This window comes from Hypanus sabinus, chromosome 17, assembly GCF_030144855.1.
Source record: "Hypanus sabinus isolate sHypSab1 chromosome 17, sHypSab1.hap1, whole genome shotgun sequence".
Classification (NCBI taxonomy): domain Eukaryota; kingdom Metazoa; phylum Chordata; class Chondrichthyes; order Myliobatiformes; family Dasyatidae; genus Hypanus; species Hypanus sabinus.
Window position 1 is genome coordinate 82,768,464 of NC_082722.1, and position 15,838 is coordinate 82,784,301.

The following is a 15,838-nucleotide window of genomic DNA, read 5'->3' on the forward strand; positions in this document are numbered from 1 at the left end:
CAGGAATGGGTCCATTTGATGTGAGCGATCTACAGTTACACAACACAGCGATCTCCCATTCAATGTTGGGTATGATTTAGTTTCACAAACACAGTAATGGACCAATTCAATGTTGGATAGTTATAGAGTTACAGAACACAGTAATGTACCCATTCGATGTTAGATAGATATGGAGTTACAGATCACAGCAATGGACCCATTCGATGTTGGGTAGTTATAGAGTTACAGAACACAGTAATGGGTCCATTCGATGTTGGATAATTATAGAGTTACAGAACACAGTAATGGATGCGTTCGATGATGGGTAGTTATAGAGTTACAGAACACAGCAATGGGCCCATTCGATGTTGGGTAGGTATAGAGTTACACAACACAGCAATGGGTCCGTTTGTCATGAGGGATCTACAGTTCCACAACACAGAGATCACCCATTCAATGTTGGGTAGTAATTTAGTTTCACAAACACAGTAATGGACCAATTCGATGTTGGATAGTTATAGAGTTACAGAACACAGTAATGGACCCATTCGATGTTAGATAGTAATGGAGTTACAGAACACAGCAATGGACCCATTCGATGTTGGATATTTGTAGAGTTACAGAACACAGTAATTTTCTCATTCGATGTTGGATAGTTATAGAGTTACAGAACACAGTAATTTTCTCATTCGATGTTGGATAGTTATAGAGTTACAGAACATAGTAATTGACCCATTCAATTTTGGGTAGTAATGTAGTTACACAAGACAGTAATGGACCCGTTCGATGTTGGATAGTTATATCGTTATTGAACAGCAATGGACCCATTCGATGTTGGGTAGGAATATAGTTACACAACACAGTAATGGACCCATTCGACGTTTGACAGTTATAGAGTTACAGATCACAGTAATGGAGCCATTCAATGTTGGATAGTTATAGAGTTACAGAACAAAGTAATAGACCCATTTGATGTTGGGTAGTTATTGAGTAGCACAACACAGGAATGGGTCCATTTGATGTGAGCGATCTACAGTTACACAACACAGCGATCTCCCATTCAATGTTGGGTATAATTTAGTTTCACAACACTGTAATGGGCCCATTCGATGTTGGATAGTTATAGAGTTACAGAACACAGCAATGGACCCATTCGATGTTGGGTAGTTATAGAGTTACAGAACACAGTAATGGACCCATTCGATGTTGGATAGTTAAAGAGTTACACAACACTGCAATGGGCCCATTCTATGCTGGGTAGTTATAGAGTTACAGAACACAGTAATTTTCTCATTTGCTGTTGGATAGTTATAGAGTTACAGAACATCGTAATGGTCCCATTCAATGTTGGGTAGTAATGTAGTTACACAACACAGTAATGGACCCATTCGATGTTTGACAGTTATAGAGTTACAGAACACTGTAATGGAGCCATTCGATGTTGGATAGTTATAGAGTTACAGAACAAAGTAATGGACCCATTCGATGTTGGATAGTTATAGAGTTACACAACACAGCAATGGGCCCATTCTATGTTGGATAGTTATAGAGTTACAGAACACAGTAATGGACCCATTCGATGTTGGATAGTTATAGAGTTACAGAACACAGTAATGGACCCATTTGATGTTGGGTAGTTATAGAGTTACACAACACAGCAATCACCCATTCAATGTTGGGTAGTAATTTAGTTTCACAACACAGTAATGGAGCCATTCGATGTTGGATAGTTATAGAGTTACACAACACAGCAATGGGCCCATTCTATGTTGGGTAGTTATAGAGTTACAGAACACAGTCATTTTCTCATTCGATGTTGGATAGTTATAGAGTTACAGAACACAGTAATGGACCGATTCAATGTTGGGTAGTAATGTAGTTACACAACACAGTAATGGACCCATTCGATGTTGGATAGTTATATAGTTATTGAACAGCAATGGACGCATTCGATGTTGGGTAGTAATATAGTTACACAACACAGTAATGGACCCATTCGATGTTGGATAGTTCGAGAGTTACAGAACACAGTAATGGGCCCACTCGATGTTGGGTAGTTATGGAGTTACACAACACAGGAATGGGTCCATGTGATGTGAGAGATCTACAGTTACACAACACAGTGATCACCCATTCAATGTTGGGTAGTAATATAGTTACAGAACACAGGAATGGACCCATTCGATGTTGGATAGTTATAGAGTTACAGGACACAGTAATGGACCAATTCAATGTTGGGTAGTAATATACTTACAGAACACAGCAATGGGCCCATTCGATGTGGGATAGTTATAGAGTTACAGAACAGCAATGGACCAATTCGATGGTGGATAGTTCGAGAGTTACACAACACAGCAATGGGCCCATTCGATGTTGGATAGTTAAAGAGTTACACAACACAGCAATGGGCAAATTCTATGTTGGGTAGTTATAGTGTTACAGAACACAGTAATTTTCTCATTCGCTGTTGGATAGTTATAGAGTTACAGAATATCGTAATGGTCCCATTCAATGTTGGGTAGTAATGTAGTTACACAACACAGTACTGGACCCATTCGATGTTGCATAGTTATATAGTTATTGAACAGCAATGGACCCATTCAATGTTGGGTATTAATATAGTTACACAACACAGTAATGGACCCATTCGATGTTTGACAGTTATAGAGTTACCGGACACAGTAATGGAGCCATTCGATGTTGGATAGTTATAGAGTTACAGAACAAAGTAATGGACCCATTCGATGTTGGATAGTTATAGAGTTACACAACACCGCAATGGGCCCATTCTATGTTGGATAGTTATAGAGTTACAGAACACAGTAATGGACCCATTCGATGTTGGATAGTTATAGAGTTACAGAACACAGTAATGGACACATTTGATTTTGGGTAGTTATAGAGTTACACAACGCAGCGATCACCCATTCAATGTCGGGTAGTAATTTAGTTTCACAACACAGTAATGGGCCCATTCGATGTTGGATCGTTATAGAGTTACAGAACACAGTAATGGACCCATTCGATGTTAGGTAGTTATAGAGTTACCGAACACAGAAATGGACCCATTCGATGTTGGATAGTTATAGAGTTACAGGACACAGTAATGGACCCATTCAATGTTGGGTAGTAATATACTTACAGAACACAGCAATGGGCCCATTCGATGTGGGATAGTTATAGAGTTACAGAACAGCAATGGACCCATTCGATGTTGGATAGTTCGAGAGTTACACAACACAGCAATGGGCCCATTCGATGTTGGATAGTTAAAGATTTACACAACACAGCAATGGGCCCATTCTATGTTGGGTAGTTATAGAGTTACGGAACACAGTAATTTTCTCATTTTCTGTTGGATAGTTATAGAGTTACAGAACATCGTAATGGTCCCATTCAATGTTGGGTAGTAATGTAGTTACACAACACAGTACTGGACCCATTCGATGTTGGATAGTTATATAGTTATTGAACAGCAATGGACCCATTCGATGTTGGGTAGTAATATAGTTACACAACACAGTAATGGAGCCATTCGATGTTGGATAGTTATAGAGTTACAGAACAACGTAATGGACCCATTTGATGTTGGGTAGTTATTAAGTTACACAACACAGGAATGGGTCCATTTGATGTGAGCGATCTACAGTTACACAACATAGCTATCTCCCATTCAATGTTGGGTATAATTTAGTTTCACAAATACAGTAATGGACCAATTCGATGTTGGATAGTTATAGAGTTACAGAACACAGTAATGGAGCCATTCGATGTTAGATAGATATGGAGTTACAGAACACAGCAATGGACCCATTCGATGTTGGGTAGTTATAGCATTACAGAACACAGCAATGGACCCATTCGATGTCGGGTAGTTACAGAGTTACAGAACACAGCAATGGGCCCATTCGATGTTGGATAGTTATAGAGTTACAGAACACAGTAATGGACTGATTTGATGTTGGATAGTTACAGAGTTACAGAACATAGTAATGGACCCATTCAATGTTGGGTGGTAATGTAGTTACACAGCACAGTAATGGACCCATTCGATGTTGGATAGTTATATAGTTACTGAACAGCAATGGACCCATTCGATGTTGGGTAGTAATATAGTTACAGAACACAGCAACGGGCCCATTTGATGTGGGATAGTTATAGAGTTACAGAACAGCAATGGACTCATTCGATGTTTAACAGTTATAGAGTTACAGAACACAGTAATGGACCCATTCGATGTTGGATAGTAATATAGTTACAGAACACAGTAATGGACCCATTCGATGTTGGATAGTTATAGAGTTACAGGACACAATAATGGACCCATTCAATGTTGGGTAGTAATATAGTTACAGAACACAGCAACGGGCCCATTTGATGTGGGATAGTTATAGAGTTACAGAACAGCAATGGACTCATTCGATGTTGGGTAGTTATAGAGTTACACAACACAGCAATGGACCCATTCGATGTTGGATAGTTATAGAGTTACAGAACACAGTAATGGACCCATTTGATGTCGTGTAGTTATAGAGTTACAGAACACAGTAATGGACCCATTCGATGTTGGAGATTATAGAGTTACAGAACACAGTAATGGACCTATTCAATGTTGGATAGTTATAGAGTTACAGAACACAGTAATGGACCTATTCGATGTTTGGTAGTTATAGAGTTACAGAACACAGTAATGGACCCATTCGATGTTGGATAGTAATATAGTTACAGAACACAGTAATGGACCTATTCGATGTTGGATAGTTATAGAGTTACAGAACACAGTAATGGACCTATTCGATGTTTGGTAGTTATAGAGTTACAGAACACAGTAATGGACCCATTCGATGTTGGATAGTTATAGAGTTACAGGACACAGTAATGGACCCATTCAATGTTGGGTAGTAATATAGTTACAGAACACAGCAACGGGCCCATTTGATGTGGGATAGTTATAGAGTTACAGAACAGCAATGGACTCATTCGATGTTGGGTAGTTATAGAGTTACACAACACAGCAATGGACCCATTCGATGTTGGATAGTTATAGAGTTACAGAACACAGTAATGGACCCATTCGATGTTGGAGATTATAGAGTTACAGAACACAGTAATGGACCTATTCGATGTTGGATAGTTATAGAGTTACAGAACACAGTAATGGACCTATTCGATGTTGGGTAGTTATAGAGTTACACAACACAGCAATGGGCCCATTCTATGTTGGATAGTTATAGAGTTACAGAACACAGTAATGGACCCATTCGATGTTGGATAGTTATAGAGTTACAGAACACAGTAATGGACCCATTTGATGTTGGGTAGTTATAGAGTTACACAACACAGCAATCACCCATTCAATGTTGGGTAGTAATTTAGTTTCACAACACAGAAATGGAGCCATTCGATGTTGGATAGTTATAGAGTTACAGAACACAGTAATGGACCCATTTGATGTTGGGTAGTTATTGAGTTACACAACAAAGGAATGGGTCCATTTGATGTGAGCGATCTACAGTTACACAACGCAGCGATCTCCCATTCAATGTTGGGTATAATTTAGTTTCACAACACAGTAATTTTCTCATTCGATGTTGGATAGTTATAGAGTTACAGAACACAGTAATGGACCGATTCAATGTTGGGTAGTAATGTAGTTACACAACACAGTAATGGACCCATTCGATGTTGGATAGTTATATAGTTATTGAACAGCAATGGACGCATTCGATGTTGGGTAGTAATATAGTTACACAACACAGTAATGGACCCATTCGATGTTGGATAGTTCGAGAGTTACAGAACACAGTAATGGGCCCACTCGATGTTGGGTAGTTATGGAGTTACACAACACAGGAATGGGTCCATGTGATGTGAGAGATCTACAGTTACACAACACAGTGATCACCCATTCAATGTTGGGTAGTAATGTAGTTACACAACACAGTAATGGACCCATTCGATGTTTGACAGTTATAGAGTTACAGAACACAGTAATGGAGCCATTTGATGTTGGATAGTTATAGAGTTACAGAACAAAGGAATGGACCCATTTGATGTTGGGTAGTTATTGAGTAACACAACACAGGAATGGGTCCATTTGATGTGAGCGATCTACAGTTACACAACACAGCGATCTCCCATTCAATGTTGGGTATAATTTAGTTTCACAACAAAGTAATGGGCCCATTCGAGGTTTTATAGTTATAGAGTTACAGAACACAGTAATGGACCCATTCAATGTTGAGTAGTAATATAGTTACAGAACACAGGAATGGACCCATTCGATGTTGGATAGTTATAGAGTTACAGAACACTGTAATGGAGCCATTCGATGTTGGATAGTTATAGAGTTACAGAACAAAGTAATGGACCCATTCGATGTTGGATAGTTATAGAGTTACACAACACAGCAATGGGCCCATTCTATGTTGGATAGTTATAGAGTTACAGAACACAGTAATGGACCCATTCGATGTTGGATAGTTATAGAGTTACAGAACACAGTAATGGACCCATTTGATGTTGGGTAGTTATAGAGTTACACAACACAGCAATCACCCATTCAATGTTGGGTAGTAATTTAGTTTCACAACACAGTAATGGAGCCATTCGATGTTGGATAGTTATAGAGTTACACAACACAGCAATGGGCCCATTCTATGTTGGGTAGTTATAGAGTTACAGAACACAGTCATTTTCTCATTCGATGTTGGATAGTTATAGAGTTACAGAACACAGTAATGGACCGATTCAATGTTGGGTAGTAATGTAGTTACACAACACAGTAATGGACCCATTCGATGTTGGATAGTTATATAGTTATTGAACAGCAATGGACGCATTCGATGTTGGGTAGTAATATAGTTACACAACACAGTAATGGACCCATTCGATGTTGGATAGTTCGAGAGTTACAGAACACAGTAATGGGCCCACTCGATGTTGGGTAGTTATGGAGTTACACAACACAGGAATGGGTCCATGTGATGTGAGAGATCTACAGTTACACAACACAGTGATCACCCATTCAATGTTGGGTAGTAATATAGTTACAGAACACAGGAATGGACCCATTCGATGTTGGATAGTTATAGAGTTACAGGACACAGTAATGGACCAATTCAATGTTGGGTAGTAATATACTTACAGAACACAGCAATGGGCCCATTCGATGTGGGATAGTTATAGAGTTACAGAACAGCAATGGACCAATTCGATGGTGGATAGTTCGAGAGTTACACAACACAGCAATGGGCCCATTCGATGTTGGATAGTTAAAGAGTTACACAACACAGCAATGGGCAAATTCTATGTTGGGTAGTTATAGTGTTACAGAACACAGTAATTTTCTCATTCGCTGTTGGATAGTTATAGAGTTACAGAATATCGTAATGGTCCCATTCAATGTTGGGTAGTAATGTAGTTACACAACACAGTACTGGACCCATTCGATGTTGCATAGTTATATAGTTATTGAACAGCAATGGACCCATTCAATGTTGGGTATTAATATAGTTACACAACACAGTAATGGACCCATTCGATGTTTGACAGTTATAGAGTTACCGGACACAGTAATGGAGCCATTCGATGTTGGATAGTTATAGAGTTACAGAACAAAGTAATGGACCCATTCGATGTTGGATAGTTATAGAGTTACACAACACCGCAATGGGCCCATTCTATGTTGGATAGTTATAGAGTTACAGAACACAGTAATGGACCCATTCGATGTTGGATAGTTATAGAGTTACAGAACACAGTAATGGACACATTTGATTTTGGGTAGTTATAGAGTTACACAACGCAGCGATCACCCATTCAATGTCGGGTAGTAATTTAGTTTCACAACACAGTAATGGGCCCATTCGATGTTGGATCGTTATAGAGTTACAGAACACAGTAATGGACCCATTCGATGTTAGGTAGTTATAGAGTTACCGAACACAGAAATGGACCCATTCGATGTTGGATAGTTATAGAGTTACAGGACACAGTAATGGACCCATTCAATGTTGGGTAGTAATATACTTACAGAACACAGCAATGGGCCCATTCGATGTGGGATAGTTATAGAGTTACAGAACAGCAATGGACCCATTCGATGTTGGATAGTTCGAGAGTTACACAACACAGCAATGGGCCCATTCGATGTTGGATAGTTAAAGATTTACACAACACAGCAATGGGCCCATTCTATGTTGGGTAGTTATAGAGTTACGGAACACAGTAATTTTCTCATTTTCTGTTGGATAGTTATAGAGTTACAGAACATCGTAATGGTCCCATTCAATGTTGGGTAGTAATGTAGTTACACAACACAGTACTGGACCCATTCGATGTTGGATAGTTATATAGTTATTGAACAGCAATGGACCCATTCGATGTTGGGTAGTAATATAGTTACACAACACAGTAATGGAGCCATTCGATGTTGGATAGTTATAGAGTTACAGAACAACGTAATGGACCCATTTGATGTTGGGTAGTTATTAAGTTACACAACACAGGAATGGGTCCATTTGATGTGAGCGATCTACAGTTACACAACATAGCTATCTCCCATTCAATGTTGGGTATAATTTAGTTTCACAAATACAGTAATGGACCAATTCGATGTTGGATAGTTATAGAGTTACAGAACACAGTAATGGAGCCATTCGATGTTAGATAGATATGGAGTTACAGAACACAGCAATGGACCCATTCGATGTTGGGTAGTTATAGCATTACAGAACACAGCAATGGACCCATTCGATGTCGGGTAGTTACAGAGTTACAGAACACAGCAATGGGCCCATTCGATGTTGGATAGTTATAGAGTTACAGAACACAGTAATGGACTGATTTGATGTTGGATAGTTACAGAGTTACAGAACATAGTAATGGACCCATTCAATGTTGGGTGGTAATGTAGTTACACAGCACAGTAATGGACCCATTCGATGTTGGATAGTTATATAGTTACTGAACAGCAATGGACCCATTCGATGTTGGGTAGTAATATAGTTACAGAACACAGCAACGGGCCCATTTGATGTGGGATAGTTATAGAGTTACAGAACAGCAATGGACTCATTCGATGTTTAACAGTTATAGAGTTACAGAACACAGTAATGGACCCATTCGATGTTGGATAGTAATATAGTTACAGAACACAGTAATGGACCCATTCGATGTTGGATAGTTATAGAGTTACAGGACACAATAATGGACCCATTCAATGTTGGGTAGTAATATAGTTACAGAACACAGCAACGGGCCCATTTGATGTGGGATAGTTATAGAGTTACAGAACAGGAATGGACTCATTCGATGTTGGGTAGTTATAGAGTTACACAACACAGCAATGGACCCATTCGATGTTGGATAGTTATAGAGTTACAGAACACAGTAATGGACCCATTTGATGTCGTGTAGTTATAGAGTTACAGAACACAGTAATGGACCCATTCGATGTTGGAGATTATAGAGTTACAGAACACAGTAATGGACCTATTCAATGTTGGATAGTTATAGAGTTACAGAACACAGTAATGGACCTATTCGATGTTTGGTAGTTATAGAGTTACAGAACACAGTAATGGACCCATTCGATGTTGGATAGTAATATAGTTACAGAACACAGTAATGGACCTATTCGATGTTGGATAGTTATAGAGTTACAGAACACAGTAATGGACCTATTCGATGTTTGGTAGTTATAGAGTTACAGAACACAGTAATGGACCCATTCGATGTTGGATAGTTATAGAGTTACAGGACACAGTAATGGACCCATTCAATGTTGGGTAGTAATATAGTTACAGAACACAGCAACGGGCCCATTTGATGTGGGATAGTTATAGAGTTACAGAACAGCAATGGACTCATTCGATGTTGGGTAGTTATAGAGTTACACAACACAGCAATGGACCCATTCGATGTTGGATAGTTATAGAGTTACAGAACACAGTAATGGACCCATTCGATGTTGGAGATTATAGAGTTACAGAACACAGTAATGGACCTATTCGATGTTGGATAGTTATAGAGTTACAGAACACAGTAATGGACCTATTCGATGTTGGGTAGTTATAGAGTTACACAACACAGCAATGGGCCCATTCTATGTTGGATAGTTATAGAGTTACAGAACACAGTAATGGACCCATTCGATGTTGGATAGTTATAGAGTTACAGAACACAGTAATGGACCCATTTGATGTTGGGTAGTTATAGAGTTACACAACACAGCAATCACCCATTCAATGTTGGGTAGTAATTTAGTTTCACAACACAGAAATGGAGCCATTCGATGTTGGATAGTTATAGAGTTACAGAACACAGTAATGGACCCATTTGATGTTGGGTAGTTATTGAGTTACACAACAAAGGAATGGGTCCATTTGATGTGAGCGATCTACAGTTACACAACGCAGCGATCTCCCATTCAATGTTGGGTATAATTTAGTTTCACAACACAGTAATTTTCTCATTCGATGTTGGATAGTTATAGAGTTACAGAACACAGTAATGGACCGATTCAATGTTGGGTAGTAATGTAGTTACACAACACAGTAATGGACCCATTCGATGTTGGATAGTTATATAGTTATTGAACAGCAATGGACGCATTCGATGTTGGGTAGTAATATAGTTACACAACACAGTAATGGACCCATTCGATGTTGGATAGTTCGAGAGTTACAGAACACAGTAATGGACCCATTCAATGTTGAGCAGTAATATAGTTACAGAACACAGGAATGGACCCATTCGATGTTGGATAGTTATAGAGTTACAGGACACAGTAATGGACCCATTCAATGTTGGGTAGTAATATACTTACAGAACACAGCAATGGGCCCATTCGATGTGGGATAGTTATAGAGTTACAGAACAGCAATGGACCCATTCGATGTTGGATAGTTCGAGAGTTACACAACACAGCAATGGGCCCATTCGATGTTGGATAGTTAAAGATTTACACAACACAGCAATGGGCCCATTCTATGTTGGGTAGTTATAGAGTTACGGAACACAGTAATTTTCTCATTTTCTGTTGGATAGTTATAGAGTTACAGAACATCGTAATGGTCCCATTCAATGTTGGGTAGTAATGTAGTTACACAACACAGTACTGGACCCATTCGATGTTGGATAGTTATATAGTTATTGAACAGCAATGGACCCATTCGATGTTGGGTAGTAATATAGTTACACAACACAGTAATGGAGCCATTCGATGTTGGATAGTTATAGAGTTACAGAACAACGTAATGGACCCATTTGATGTTGGGTAGTTATTAAGTTACACAACACAGGAATGGGTCCATTTGATGTGAGCGATCTACAGTTACACAACATAGCTATCTCCCATTCAATGTTGGGTATAATTTAGTTTCACAAATACAGTAATGGACCAATTCGATGTTGGATAGTTATAGAGTTACAGAACACAGTAATGGAGCCATTCGATGTTAGATAGATATGGAGTTACAGAACACAGCAATGGACCCATTCGATGTTGGGTAGTTATAGCATTACAGAACACAGCAATGGACCCATTCGATGTCGGGTAGTTACAGAGTTACAGAACACAGCAATGGGCCCATTCGATGTTGGATAGTTATAGAGTTACAGAACACAGTAATGGACTGATTTGATGTTGGATAGTTACAGAGTTACAGAACATAGTAATGGACCCATTCAATGTTGGGTGGTAATGTAGTTACACAGCACAGTAATGGACCCATTCGATGTTGGATAGTTATATAGTTACTGAACAGCAATGGACCCATTCGATGTTGGGTAGTAATATAGTTACAGAACACAGCAACGGGCCCATTTGATGTGGGATAGTTATAGAGTTACAGAACAGCAATGGACTCATTCGATGTTTAACAGTTATAGAGTTACAGAACACAGTAATGGACCCATTCGATGTTGGATAGTAATATAGTTACAGAACACAGTAATGGACCCATTCGATGTTGGATAGTTATAGAGTTACAGGACACAATAATGGACCCATTCAATGTTGGGTAGTAATATAGTTACAGAACACAGCAACGGGCCCATTTGATGTGGGATAGTTATAGAGTTACAGAACAGGAATGGACTCATTCGATGTTGGGTAGTTATAGAGTTACACAACACAGCAATGGACCCATTCGATGTTGGATAGTTATAGAGTTACAGAACACAGTAATGGACCCATTTGATGTCGTGTAGTTATAGAGTTACAGAACACAGTAATGGACCCATTCGATGTTGGAGATTATAGAGTTACAGAACACAGTAATGGACCTATTCAATGTTGGATAGTTATAGAGTTACAGAACACAGTAATGGACCTATTCGATGTTTGGTAGTTATAGAGTTACAGAACACAGTAATGGACCCATTCGATGTTGGATAGTAATATAGTTACAGAACACAGTAATGGACCTATTCGATGTTGGATAGTTATAGAGTTACAGAACACAGTAATGGACCTATTCGATGTTTGGTAGTTATAGAGTTACAGAACACAGTAATGGACCCATTCGATGTTGGATAGTTATAGAGTTACAGGACACAGTAATGGACCCATTCAATGTTGGGTAGTAATATAGTTACAGAACACAGCAACGGGCCCATTTGATGTGGGATAGTTATAGAGTTACAGAACAGCAATGGACTCATTCGATGTTGGGTAGTTATAGAGTTACACAACACAGCAATGGACCCATTCGATGTTGGATAGTTATAGAGTTACAGAACACAGTAATGGACCCATTCGATGTTGGAGATTATAGAGTTACAGAACACAGTAATGGACCTATTCGATGTTGGATAGTTATAGAGTTACAGAACACAGTAATGGACCTATTCGATGTTGGGTAGTTATAGAGTTACACAACACAGCAATGGGCCCATTCTATGTTGGATAGTTATAGAGTTACAGAACACAGTAATGGACCCATTCGATGTTGGATAGTTATAGAGTTACAGAACACAGTAATGGACCCATTTGATGTTGGGTAGTTATAGAGTTACACAACACAGCAATCACCCATTCAATGTTGGGTAGTAATTTAGTTTCACAACACAGAAATGGAGCCATTCGATGTTGGATAGTTATAGAGTTACAGAACACAGTAATGGACCCATTTGATGTTGGGTAGTTATTGAGTTACACAACAAAGGAATGGGTCCATTTGATGTGAGCGATCTACAGTTACACAACGCAGCGATCTCCCATTCAATGTTGGGTATAATTTAGTTTCACAACACAGTAATTTTCTCATTCGATGTTGGATAGTTATAGAGTTACAGAACACAGTAATGGACCGATTCAATGTTGGGTAGTAATGTAGTTACACAACACAGTAATGGACCCATTCGATGTTGGATAGTTATATAGTTATTGAACAGCAATGGACGCATTCGATGTTGGGTAGTAATATAGTTACACAACACAGTAATGGACCCATTCGATGTTGGATAGTTCGAGAGTTACAGAACACAGTAATGGGCCCACTCGATGTTGGGTAGTTATGGAGTTACACAACACAGGAATGGGTCCATGTGATGTGAGAGATCTACAGTTACACAACACAGTGATCACCCATTCAATGTTGGGTAGTAATGTAGTTACACAACACAGTAATGGACCCATTCGATGTTTGACAGTTATAGAGTTACAGAACACAGTAATGGAGCCATTTGATGTTGGATAGTTATAGAGTTACAGAACAAAGGAATGGACCCATTTGATGTTGGGTAGTTATTGAGTAACACAACACAGGAATGGGTCCATTTGATGTGAGCGATCTACAGTTACACAACACAGCGATCTCCCATTCAATGTTGGGTATAATTTAGTTTCACAACAAAGTAATGGGCCCATTCGAGGTTTTATAGTTATAGAGTTACAGAACACAGTAATGGACCCATTCAATGTTGAGTAGTAATATAGTTACAGAACACAGGAATGGACCCATTCGATGTTGGATAGTTATAGAGTTACAGGACACAGTAATGGACCCATTCAATGTTGGGTAGTAATATACTTACAGAACACAGCAATGGGCCCATTCGATGTGGGATAGTTATAGAGTTACAGAACAGCAATGGACCAATTCGATGGTGGATAGTTCGAGAGTTACACAACACAGCAATGGGCCCATTCGATGTTGGATAGTTAAAGAGTTACACAACACAGAAATCGGCCCATTCTATGTTGGGTAGTTATAGTGTTACAGAACACAGTAATTTTCTCATTCGCTGTTGGATAGTTATAGAGTTACAGAACACAGCAATGGACCCATTCAATGTTGGGTAGTAATATAGTTACACAACACAGTAATGGACCCATTCGATGTTTGACTGTTATAGAGTTACAGAACACAGTAATGGAGCCATTCGATGTTGGATAGTTATAGAGTTACAGAAGAAAGTAATGGACCCATTTGATGTTGGGTAGTTATTGAGTTACACAACACAGGAATGGGTCCATTTGATGTGAGCGATCTACAGTTACACAACACAGCGATCTCCCATTCAATGTTGGGTATGATTTAGTTTCACAAACACAGTAATGGACCAATTCGATGTTGGATAGTTATAGAGTTACAGAACACAGTAATGTACCCATTCGATGTTAGATAGATATGGAGTTACAGAACACAGCAATGGACCCATTCGATGTTGGGTAGTTATAGAGTTACAGAACACAGTAATGGGTCCATTCGATGTTGGATAATTATAGAGTTACAGAACACAGTAATGGATGCGTTCGATGATGGGTAGTTATAGAGTTACAGAACACAGCAATGGGCCCATTCGATGTTGGGTAGGTATAGAGTTACACAACACAGCAATGGGTCCGTTTGTCATGAGGGATCTACAGTTCCACAACACAGAGATCACCCATTCAATGTTGGGTAGTAATTTAGTTTCACAAACACAGTAATGGACCAATTCGATGTTGGATAGTTATAGAGTTACAGAACACAGTAATGGACCCTTTCGATGTTAGATAGTAATGGAGTTACAGAACACAGCAATGGACCCATTCGATGTTGGATATTTGTAGAGTTACAGAACACAGTAATTTTCTCATTCGATGTTGGATAGTTATAGAGTTACAGAACACAGTAATTTTCTCATTCGATGTTGGATAGTTATAGAGTTACAGAACATAGTAATTGACCCATTCAATTTTGGGTAGTAATGTAGTTACACAAGACAGTAATGGACCCGTTCGATGTTGGATAGTTATATCGTTATTGAACAGCAATGGACCCATTCGATGTTGGGTAGGAATATAGTTACACAACACAGTAATGGACCCATTCGACGTTTGACAGTTATAGAGTTACAGATCACAGTAATGGAGCCATTCAATGTTGGATAGTTATAGAGTTACAGAACAAAGTAATAGACCCATTTGATGTTGGGTAGTTATTGAGTAGCACAACACAGGAATGGGTCCATTTGATGTGAGCGATCTACAGTTACACAACACAGCGATCTCCCATTCAATGTTGGGTATAATTTAGTTTCACAACACTGTAATGGGCCCATTCGATGTTGGATAGTTATAGAGTTACAGAACACAGCAATGGACCCATTCGATGTTGGGTAGTTATAGAGTTACAGAACACAGTAATGGACCCATTCGATGTTGGATAGTTAAAGAGTTACACAACACTGCAATGGGCCCATTCTATGCTGGGTAGTTATAGAGTTACAGAACACAGTAATTTTCTCATTTGCTGTTGGATAGTTATAGAGTTACAGAACATCGTAATGGTCCCATTCAATGTTGGGTAGTAATGTAGTTACACAACACAGTAATGGACCCATTCGATGTTTGACAGTTATAGAG